The sequence below is a fragment of the Nicotiana tomentosiformis genome, chromosome 9 (assembly GCF_000390325.3).
Source record: "Nicotiana tomentosiformis chromosome 9, ASM39032v3, whole genome shotgun sequence".
Classification (NCBI taxonomy): domain Eukaryota; kingdom Viridiplantae; phylum Streptophyta; class Magnoliopsida; order Solanales; family Solanaceae; genus Nicotiana; species Nicotiana tomentosiformis.
In genome coordinates this window covers 97591293-97603626 of record NC_090820.1, presented here as the reverse complement: position 1 = coordinate 97603626, position 12334 = coordinate 97591293, and the positions used below count along the sequence as shown (strand labels likewise).

At 37.6% G+C, this 12334-nt stretch overlaps 2 long non-coding RNA genes across 3 annotated transcripts in view; both read right to left on the bottom strand.

Annotated features, from left to right (window-relative positions):
- Nucleotides 1-12334, bottom strand: part of LOC108943164 (uncharacterized) — a 156400-nt gene that overhangs the window by 39630 nt on the left and 104436 nt on the right. The gene's annotated exons all lie outside the window — the stretch shown is intronic.
- Nucleotides 5209-12327, bottom strand: LOC138899606 (uncharacterized). Of its 2 annotated transcripts, XR_011411340.1 has the most exons (4): nt 12251-12327; nt 10185-10257; nt 6249-6316; nt 5209-5401 (listed from the first exon to the last, which is right to left on the bottom strand). It is a non-coding gene; the product is annotated as an uncharacterized lncRNA (long non-coding RNA). The 2 variants fall into 2 exon arrangements; XR_011411339.1 differs by lacking the exons at nt 5209-5401; nt 6249-6316 and adding an exon at nt 8739-8934.

Below are 12334 nucleotides of genomic sequence, written 5' to 3'. Positions count from 1 at the left end.
TGCTGCAACTTTACCAAATATTTGTCTTTTTAGTATATCCTTTTTAAGCTGTTTTAGTTTTGTTCGAAATATTCGACTAACTAAATCAGATCTATTCTGGGCCTCATCTGTCGACAACAAGTTTTCTTGAACTTCAGGCCAAGAAGGATTGCATGTCATAGTTAGAAATATATCGGGTATTCCAAAATATTGCACTAATGCAATAACATCCATATATCGGAGGCACATATCTCTTGGTCCTCCTGTGAAGCTAAGTGGAAGTGTTCCGTTTTTACCCACTTGTGAGCCTTCTCTCTCACCGCGGCATAAATGATCTAAAAGCCATGCTAACACGTCCATCCTGAATAAATCTTGATTGAAAAAAGTGAAATCCAATCTTTGAGTTTCAACTTTTATCCATTTGTCTACAACATATTGTTGTAATAATCTTCTTGAATGTAAGATTATATTTTCATCATCTCTAATTTGGAGTTGGTAATAATAGTATTCACGACAAGAAACAGTTTCTCTTTTTCATTTGCCTTTTAGCATCACTTAAGCTTCCATGTCAAGGAATCCATCAATTGAAGTCATATTGCCTACACATGGCAATTGTTCGTATTGACAATACGAATGTGTTTTAGAAGGGGTAGCTGAAGACTTAAGTTTTTTAATACTACAATGCCAACTATTTTGACCGTAAGGGAACAGTAATGGATATTGCAATGGGTCATAACATCTATAATAATAGTTTACCGGTTGGCTTCAATCACTTTTGTATATATTCGGATATATAGTGTAGGGATACAATTATTGATATCTTGTTCTACCCATATCCTTGCCACTTCTGATGTAGTTGGTAGATTGTATATTCGTTGATCTAGACCAGCATCAGACTTAAGCGAAATGTAGAAATCTAATAATTGTGAGATATTTATTAAGGATTTCAAAAACGTAGAGTAAAGATTGGTTGTTAATATTCCATTAAATTTTTCACAGTACACTCGTTCAATTTATTGGAATATGCCATTCGATTGCTCACTTCATTTTCATTATCATACAAATATAACTGTAAATATTTTTCGTTTTCATTACTTGGTATCAAGTCATTTATGAAATGATACATTTGTCCCTGAACTCGAAATGTATAAATACATTTATTCCTGTTTGCCAGTTCTTTGTCATAGCTAACTCCTACGGATGTTTTCGCAAATATATTATTATACGTTCTTATGTAGGTTCGAAAATGCTTTGATTCTTCAGTATTTGCTAGATACAGATTTCTTAACTCTTGTGGTACTTGATGTGAAATTAGTTTTACAGTGCCTTTACGACAACAGAAAGCGGGTGGCTCGTATTCAAATTTTTTGGCTCCGCAAAATTTGCATTTGGGAACAGTCTTTAACATAACATAATCAGTTGATGCTTGGATTGTTATTGATTCATCAGTATATTGTTCATGATTTGTGTTAGATGTAGATCCTGTGATACAACAATAACAAATGTAAGTATATAATTTTGATAGTTATAAATGCATATACGTATTTATAATTGCATATACCATCAAGAAATGACAGTCTAGCTCTCTAACCTGTTTCATATATTAAATGTCCCACAAAAGGAAGATACTGCTCGCTTGAAATATTAGTACTCATAGGGGATGATACGTTAGCAGAGCTATTAATTAGCGAGCAGGCAGGAAGTTGCCGGCCATTTATTTCAACCTTACTTGCTCGCGCTCGTGCTCGTGCTAGGAGAGCCTCTTTTTTATCATCTTGCATTATTCTGTATAATTCGCGTCGCCTAGCCTTCTTGTCAGCATGTATTGTTTCGGAGTTTTTATTTTTATGAGTTTTACTCGACATTTCACTCATCTATTTCCTGAATGAGAAATGTCAAGTATGTATTTACATTACTGAATATATTTTCAACATTGACTAATATATATATATATATATATATATATATATATATATATGTATATTTATTATATTTTTTTAAAAGAACTAAAGCAAAGACATACAATACCTAAAAATAAATGACGAGAGATTAGAAAATTTACCTTCCGGTTCGAGTGCTAACTACCACAACGGATCACAAAAACTGCAATAACAAAGAACATAAATTGTGACAGGCACAACAATTTTGGTCTTTAGACTCTTTACTAATAAAGAAAGATATAATGACACCTGAAATCTGAATGCCTCCACAAAATGGAGTTAAAAATATTAGTATGAGTATCTCCATACCAAACTTGATATAAAATATACAATCAGCTAATGGGTTACCTTCTAGGACTCGAACAAACCTTCACATAATAACCAAAACTCCAAAAGTGGAACATAAGGTAACCAAAAAGCAACATTTTAATCATTGCTATCAGATAATCATAGAGCAAAAGTTTCAAATATTTTGTTAGATTAAAATGTTTAAATAGAAATAGTAGAGCTCGTTTACTTTAATATTATTTTTTCCTGTCCCCTTTCTTAATTAATTTTATAATCATTTTGGTCCTCAAAGCTTTTAAGTAAAAATTAGAATTGCATTTTTACATTCTCATGATTCTTAAAACTAAAGTAAAACACTTAGCAGAAACATCCTGTAGAGTTTATGCATACATGTAAATTTATATAAAGATTCTAATACGATTCTTTTTTATTTAAAATTTTCTATTAGCTAGCCTATTCAAGTTTATAGTGTCTGCATCATTTCCCTTCAGTATCATGTAAACTTTTGCAAAGCAGCCGATATGAAGAAGAGTTATCACTAAGAAAATACCATACCAACGAAACTTCAAACGAAATTTACTTTCTTGGAATGGTAAAGAAGTTATAATTCATTTTCACTTTCTTTCAATTTGAATGGAAGAATTATTACTTTTTAATTCGGAAAGGTCACTTTTTGATTGAAACATTACTGGGTATCACAAATACACAACTGCGTAATAAAGAGAATGAATGGGAAAAATTAGTAATAGATAACTCCAACCAAAATAGAGGAAAAAAATATAAAGTTAGAACATCCTAAGACTTAGAAGCAGTCAATTCATTGATAAAAAGCTTCAACCAGAAAATTGTAAAAACCTTCAACCAACAAATTCCAAAGTGAAGTACGCGAAGAACTGAGAAAATCATAAAAATTCAAATTTTAGCATGTGTCGAGTTTAAAAAATTAACTGAAATGAGGAAGATAACAAAAGAAAGCCGAAAAAGTTGGAGAAAGATCAAAATTCCAATGGATCCAATTATTGATAGAAAAACCAAAAAGAGAAGCAAGTAATCCATTTATTGTTTGTGCTCTTTGGAAATCATTCATATTTATTTGGCTCATGGCCGGCACCAAAATAGGCACAAATAGTCGATTCATATCTATCACAATTCTACCACCCAAAAAATATGAAATGAAGAAGATTTATCTGCTGACTTTAATATCGAACTCAAATTTCTCCAATATGGACACGCCATAACCCGACAAGTAAAAAGGAAAATTTTAATTGGCCAATTTAACCAAGTGACAAACAGAATAGTTTTTGCAATACAAGTTTTCAAAGAAATTGAATACTCAAAGCTGAGTTCTTGATTTCAATTGATCTCCGCACAAAACAATCAATAACTTATCAAAAAGAATATTAATGTGCGGTCACCATCTACACCTTTACAATTACATTAGCCAATAATATAATCAAATTCACATTTACAATCATGTCAACCCTTTTCCAACAATTAAATCAATTACTACATGTCACTACCCAAAATCCGACATGTCGTGATGGCGCCTATCGGTGGTACTAGGCAAGACGACCTTCCCAAAATATTTTCAAACTAAATATAGAAGTAAAGTAAAACATTCCATAACAGGAATTTTATTTTTCATAAAATCAAAGTTAAACTCAAATTTGGAACAAAGTGCGGAAAACGAGCCCCAAACATCGGGGTGTCACCAAGTCATGAGCGTCTAAGTATTTAAAACTATTACAGCCAATGTCTAAATATCAGTACAAATGGAAAGAAATGTAGAAGAAGTAACAAGGTTCTGCGGACGCTGGCAGCTACCTCGCAGTCTCTAAAACTCAAAAGGCCTGGACTCAATAGTCTCCGTGCTCGGACACACCTGGATCTGCACATATAGTGCAGGGTGTAGTATGAGTACAACCGACTCAGCAAGTAACAACAATAAATAAAGAATTGAGAAGTAGTGACGAGTTATACAGAACAATTCAGTTGATAGTTTTCATAGTTAAGAGTAAACATGAGTAAAAGATCGGTTGCATAATTACCAATTCCAGCCAGATAATTATCAGCTAAATGCAGCAACAAAATGAAATAGATGAAACCTCACAGACAATGTCACTCAAACCCTCAATAACTCGACACTCAACTCCCAGCCCTCAATGCACACGCTCAATAGGTACATGCATTCACTGGGGGTGTTCAGACTCCGGAGGGGCTCCTACAGCCCAAGCGCTATAATCCGCACGGACAACTAGCTGTCTGGGCTCCACCCCTAGCTGGCTGAGCTCCACCCCTGGCTGGCTGGGTAAGTGGTGGAGGAACTGGTGTTGCTGCCATCGGTCGAGTACTCCGCTGTGGAGTCCCACCCAATAGCCTAGTGCAATTTCTCATAATCTGATAAAAATCTCCGCACTCGAAACAACCCCTCCTCTGACGAAACTGCTGCTCCTGATGCCCAAAAGAACTACCCGGGGATATCTGAGCGGGCGAGGCATGATGAGAACTCTACGCTGGTAGTGCACTGAATGATGACTGCCCCTGCTGATGATTATGAGAACCATGGCCAGATGATACACCACGGTGAAATGGCCGAGTTATCTGACCCTGTCTGAAATGACGACCTCTACCGTGCTGGAACTGACCCCCAGAAGGAGCACCGCTGAATCCACCCTGACCACGAGGCCTCTTGGCCTCCCTCTCAACCCTCTCTTGACCGCGAACCATCTCAATCTACCGAGCAATGTCGACAACCTCATCAAAGGTAGCACCAGACACCCTCTCTCAGGTCATAAGCAACCGTAGCTGAAAAGTGAGACCATCTATAAAACTCGACGTGTCGTGATGACGCCTATCAGTGGTACTAGGCAAGCCGACCTTCCCAAAATACTTCCAAACTAAATATAAAATTAAAGTAAAGCTTTCCATATCAAGAATTTTGTTTTTTCATAAAATCAAAGTTAAACTCAAATTTGGAACAAAGTGCGGAAAACGAGCCCCAAACATGAGGGTGTCACCAAGTCATGAGCGTCTAAGTATTTAAAACTATTACAGCCAATGTCTAAATATCAATACAAATAGAAAGAAACGTAGAAGAAGTAACAAGATCCTGCGGACGCTGGTAGCTACCTTGCAGTCTCCGAAACTCAAACAGGCCTGGACTCAATAGTCTCCGTGCTCAGACACACCTGGATCTGCACATGTAGTGCAGGGTGTAGTATGAGTTCAACCGACTCAGCAAGTAACAACAATAAATAAGGAATTGAGAAGTAGTGATGAGCTATACAGAAGAATTCAGTTGATAGTTTTCACGGTTAAGAGTAAACATGAGTAAAGGATCATTTGCATAATTACCAATTCCAGCCAGACAATTATCAGTTAAATGCAGCAACAAAGTGAAATAGATAAAACTTCACAGACACTATCACTCAAACCCTCAATAACTCGCCACTCAACTCTCAGCCCTCAATGCACACGCTCAATAGGTACATGCGCTCACTGGGGGTGTTCAGACTCCGGAGGGGCTCCTACAACCCAAGCGCTATAATCCGCACGGACAACTCACGTGCTATAATATCATATCAAGGCCCGCACGGACAACTCACGTGCTAAGGTACAATACCTCACAAACAGGCTCTCGGCCTCACTCGGTCATAAACCTCTCTAGTCTCATAGCTCTCAATAAGGAAAGGGAAAGCAACCCAAATCAAAGTGTTACAGTATATCATCAGGGAAAATAGCAGAGACTGAGGTAAACATGTACAAGAATCACTATGACTGAATATAACTACCATGAGCAGGAATATAGCCTAAGCATGATTTCTAACATGAAAGGTAGTTAAGTTCTAGTAGACAGGAATGCATATAAACACAAATAAAGGTTATTAGACTTCACAGTCTCCCGGGACGGACCAAGTCTCAATCCCTCACGGCGTACACCCACACGCCCGTCATCTAGCATGGGTGCCACCTCTAAACAGTCACATTATACCAAACTCCGGATTTCATACCCTCAAGACCAGATTTAAAACTGTTACTTACCTCAACATCGTAGAACTCCTACTCCGGAATGCTCATTCCTCTCGAACCGGCCTCCAAATGACCTGAATCTAGCCACAAGCAATAAAATACGATCAATATGAGCTAAAGGAATGAATCCCACAAGAAAAATACCAAATTATAGGCCAAATCCAGAAATTCACTCAAACCCGGCCCCCGAGCCCACGTCTCGAAATCCGACAAAAGTCACAAAACCCGAAAGCCCATTCACTCATGAGTCTACCCATACTAAATTCATCAAAACCCGACCTCATTTGATCCCTCAAATCCCCAAATTACTCTCTCCAAAAATCCCAAGCCCTAACCCCTTATTTCACTTCAAAAATCCTACTAATTAGGTGGAAAATCAACGGAAAAATACCATAGCTAATGATAATAGAGCTCAAGCAACTTACCTCAATGAATATCCTTGAATCCCCTTCAAATATCACCCCAAAAGCTCCAAAGTCCAAATTGAAAATTGTGGAAATGAGCAAAAATCATGAAGTCCCCTTTTTATACCTTTTGCCCAGTGAAACCGCACCTGTGGTCCACTTCCTTGCTTCTGCGACACTGTACCTGCGAAATTCTCATCGCAGTTGCGGAACTCACTTAATACTCCAGGTTCCACATATGCGGCCTACCTCTCGCACCTGCGGTTGCGCACCTGCGCATCTCCCTCCGCTTCTGCGGAATAGGCCAATCTCCTCACTTCCGCATCTGCGACTCAGCCTCGCATCTGCGGGCTCGCAGATGCGACCACTCTTACGCACCTGCGGTTCCAGCCCAGATCCTCTATGTCCGCATTTGCGGCTCCCCAAGCGCACCTGCGACCTTGCACCTGTGGCTCCCCCTCCGCAGGTGCGGAAAAACACCACCAGCAGCAGTTCAACTGCATTTCCAAATTCCAAACCTCTCGTTAGCCATGTGGAATCACGCCGAGCCCCTCGGGACTTCAACCAAATATACCAACAAGTCATATATCAACATACGAACTTAGTCGAGCCTTCAAATCACTCAAAACAACATCATAACACCAAATTACCCTCGGATTCAAGCCTAAGAACTTCTAAACTTTCCAAATTCCGCAAACGACGCCGAAACCTAGCAAACCACGTCCGAATGACCTCAAATTTTACACAAACGTCACAAATGACACCAGGAACCTACTCCAACTTCCGGAAATCCATTCCGACCCCGATATCAAATTTTTCACTGCCGACCGAAATCGCCAAATTTCTAACTTTCGTCAATTCAAGCCTAATTCCACTACGGATCTTCAAATCACATTCCGGACGCGCTCCTAAGTCCAAAATCATCTAACGAAGCTAATGAAACCATCAGAATTCAAACCCGAGACCGTTTACACATAAGTCAACATCCGGTTGACTTTTCCAACTTAAGGTTCTAAATAAGACACTAAGTGTCTCAATTCACTCCGAAACCACTCTTGACCTGAACCAACTAACCCGATATATCATAATATAGCTGAAAAGCACAAAAGGACGCCGAAATGGGGAAAACGGGGCTACAACTCTCGAAACGACCGGTCGGATCATTACACTACATTTCTAGGCAATTGTAGTTTAAGTATTCCAATTCAATTGAAATAAGCAAAAGAATATTGTACAAATTGACATTGAAGATAAATGACCACTTTTTTTTACCTGATTAGAACACGGAAAGGCAAGTAATACAAAATAGAGAATAAATGCACTCAATCATTTTTCTTTCTTAGGCTTAGAGAGGAAAAATAGATAATTGAAGGATTATTTATGACCAAGCAGATACGGAGAAAAATAAAAAGCAAATAGAATACCAGTACTTACAGAAGTCCGAAACGATGAAACAATAAACATATGATTAGATTAGTACCACATCGCTGAGCGAAAACTTAAATGAAGACGAAACAAAATATCATTTATGTAAAAGAATGCCAACTAAATTTGAAAATCAAACTCAAATTTGACTTCAAAAAGAGATTATTCAACAATTAACAAAAGAAACTTTGGATCAGAAGAATTAGATCAACCGTGGAACTAATCAATCAATATCCACCTGTTTCACGATCAAAGTACTATCTCAGGCAACTAAACAGACATTTGCAAATGAATGGAACTACTAAATGCATGTATAAAACCCAACAAGAAAGGATTCCAAAATTTCTCCATTTGGACACGTAAAAATAAAACACAGTTACAAGAATTCTAAATTAAGTTCCTTGGACAATCAAACTTTCTTAACTTCTAAGCATTATTGTATTAAAAATACGATAGATTATCCGCTATAACAACTAGAGATAATTTTCTTAAACTGGCGGCGTATATAATTTAAACCAAAACTTATAGTGTCACGACCCAAAATTCAACTAGTCGTGATGGCACCTAACCCAACCCGCTAGGTAAGCCAATTACCAACTATCTAATTTCAATGAAATTAATAAGGCAATTAATTAAAAGAAAATAGATAAAACCAATACATTTCCCCAAGAACTGGTAGTAAAAATCATGAGCTTCTAAGAATAGAATTTACAAAATTGGTATGAAATAATACATCATCTGATCGAAATGTACATGAACAAATTGTTATAAATCTAAGGCTACCATGAACAAGAGGCAGCTACAACCGGAACGCAAGTACATCTTTAGATCCATCTCCCAATGAACACAACAACATCAGCAGCCAACATCTGCACGCAAGGTGCAGAAATATAGTATGAGTACAACCGACCCCATGTACTCAATATGTAACAAACCTAGCCTTAGGTTGAAAGTAGTGACGAGCTTGTACTAAGGTCGGGTCCAAAACCAATAGTCCATAACAGTCCATAACCATGTAAAACAAATAATACAAGAAGTAACTCAGAGATAAAATGCTCAGCTAAATCATGATTTCAAAAAAAAAATAGTTCTTCCTTTCAAGTACATTAGGGAAAACCCAAACCGTTTACCGAAGTTGCCAAAAATATGAATAAGTTTGAAAACAATAATTTTTCAGATAACCCGTGTAAAACAAATGCATCACAATGCCCATCTGTCAACATGTGTGAGAAATCATGAATGATGTGATACTGTACACCATGAGGAAAATACATCTTTATGCATGCATGTCATGTGTGCATGTCAATGCGATGCAACTCAGTGATAAAACCATATGAATACTCTCAGAGTATCATTTCACTCAGTCCTCCCAGTCACTTAGTCCTTCCAATCGCTCGGCACTCGCACTCAATAGGTACCTGCGCTCACTAGGGGTGTGTAGAAACTCCGGAGGGGCTCCTTCAGCCCAAGCGCTATAATCTGCACAGACAACTCACGTACTGCACGGATAACTCACGTGCTATAATAAGCATATAATGCCTGTTGCAGGCGGGCAACCCCGATCCACATAATAATAATAATAATAATAATAATAATAATAATAATAATAATAATAATATATATATATATATATATATATATATAGCCAACATGGCCTGCTGCGGCGTGCAGCTCTATCCCAAAAATAGCCTCACAGTCAGGCCTTCGACCTCCCTCAATAATCAATCTCTCCAGTCTCTCTCTCTCATGGGCTTACAATGTCATGAAAATAACCCGAAAATGATGATATGTAATAAAATGAATATTACTGAGCATGAATTTTCAATTTAAAACAAATAATTCACAGCAATATGACCTCTGTGGGTCCCAATAATACTGGCACATAACCTCAACATGATTTTTAATATGATTCTCAGCTCAATTTCTTTAATACATAAAACTGCATGGAAAATGCCAAGATTATTTAACTACAAAATTCCACGGAACCAATTACGTCATAATTTCTATGGTGCACGCCCACACGCCCGTCACCTAACATGTGCGTCGCTTCTCAACAATTCACATAATACATATATTCAGTGTTCATACACTCAGCTCCAAGATTAGAAGAGTTACTTACCTCGAACAAGACGAATCCAAATTCCAAGCAAGATCAAAATGCTCCAGAAATTCCATTTTGCGCGTATCAACTCCTGAACGGTTCAAATCTAGCCACAATTAATTTGATTCAGTCCACAAAATTATAAGAATTAATTTCATATCAAAATACTAATATTTTTCACAAAATCTGAAATTACGCCCCAAAAATCACTCGTGGGGCCCACGTCTCGGAATCCGACGAAACTCACAAAATACGACAACCCATCCAATTACAAGTTCAACCATACTAATTTCACTCTAATCCAACTCCGAATCAGTATTCAAAACTCAAATAAATTGTTTTGTGACATTATAGAAATTTCCTCTCATTTCTCTTGAAGATTCGATAATCTTACACTAAAAATGAAGATTAATTCATGAAATATAATCACAAGGGAGTCAAGAACACTTACCCCAAGTTGTGTAGAAAATGCCTCTCCAAAATTGCCCAAATCGAGCTCCAAAATCCGAAAATGAGTGAAAATTACGAAACCCCGAATTTAAGCTTCTGCCCCAGCGATTTTCGCATCTGCGGACAAGAAGACACACATGCGACCCTCGCTTCTGCGGAAAAATGGGCGCATTTGCGAGCTAGGCCGCTTCTGCGATGATCCAAGCGTGTATGCGACTCCGCATCTGCGGATAAAAATTCCGCACCTACGCTGCCCGGCTTCCTCACCATTTTTCGCTTCTGTGCCCACCCTTCGCACATGCAGCCTCGCATATGCGGGCAAATTCTTCGTACCTGTGAGCACTGCCCAGTTCCACTCTTGGCCGCTTCTGCGACTTGTTGCGCGCAAATGCGGCTTCACACCTGCGATCAAAAGCTTCGCAGGTGCGATCACACCAGTAGGCAGCAGTTCCATCATTTCCTTAAGTCCAAATTTGATCCGTTAACCATCCGAAACTCACCCGAGACCCCTGGGACCTCAACCAAATATACCAAAAAGTCCTATAGAATAATACGGACCTACTCGAGCCCTCAAATTACACCTAACAATATCGAAACGACGAATCACACCTCAATTCAAAATCAATGAATTTTGAACTTTCAAATTATATATCTTGTGTCGAAACACATCAAATCAATCCGGAATGACTTCAAATTTTGCACACAAGTCATAAGTGACATAACGAAGCTATTCAATTTTCCAAAATCGGATTTCGACTCTGATATTTAAAAGTCAACCCCCGAGTCAAACTTCCAAAAATTCAACTTTCGTCATTTCAAGCCTAATTTCACTACGGACCTCCAAATAATTTTTCGGATACGCTCCGAAATTCAAAATAACTATACAAAGCTATTGGAATCATCAAAACTCCATTCCGGGATCGTTTACACATAAGTCGACATCCGGTCACTATTTTAACTTAAGCTTTAAACATTGGAACTAAGTGTTCCAATTCATTGTAAAACCTCACCGGATCCGAACCAATTAACCCGGTAAGTCATAAAATAACTATAAAGAATCAATTGAGCAGTAAATGGGGGAACAAGGCTGTAATACTCAAAACGACCGGCCGAATCGTTACACATAGTTATTTATTTTCTTCTTTTTCACAATCATAACCAACGAATTCTCTTCAACATAAATGTCAGAAAGTAATAGTACAACAAATTCAACATAATTCAACTTCAAAAGCCAAAACTTTTCACAAAACAATAAAAAAGAAAAATTATCATAAATCCAAATATGAACATGGAGAAAATTTTAGAGAGAGAAATTGAGCGAAGAAAGGTTTTTGCAATACAAGTTTTCAAAGAAATTTAATACTCAAAGCTGAGCTCTTAATTTCAATTCATCTCCGCACAAAAATAAAAAAACCTTCCCCCAATTTCATCCATCAAAATCCTAACTCGAAAATTTTCGGATGTTGTCTTTAATTCAGTTTATTTTCATGAATTTGAGGTAAATATCCAGTGTTTAGTGACCTTACCATTGCTATAAAAAGAACTGTATGTGGGTTGAAATAAATTGGAACCAAAAAGAAGAAATACAGCACATAGAAAGCAACAAAATTAATGTTAAAGAGTAACAAACTTACCTGCAAGTTGAAGAGATTTAAGAAAGACAGTAGAAAATCTGAGTAGCTTTGTAACTCCATTGTATATGATATATTTCTATATAT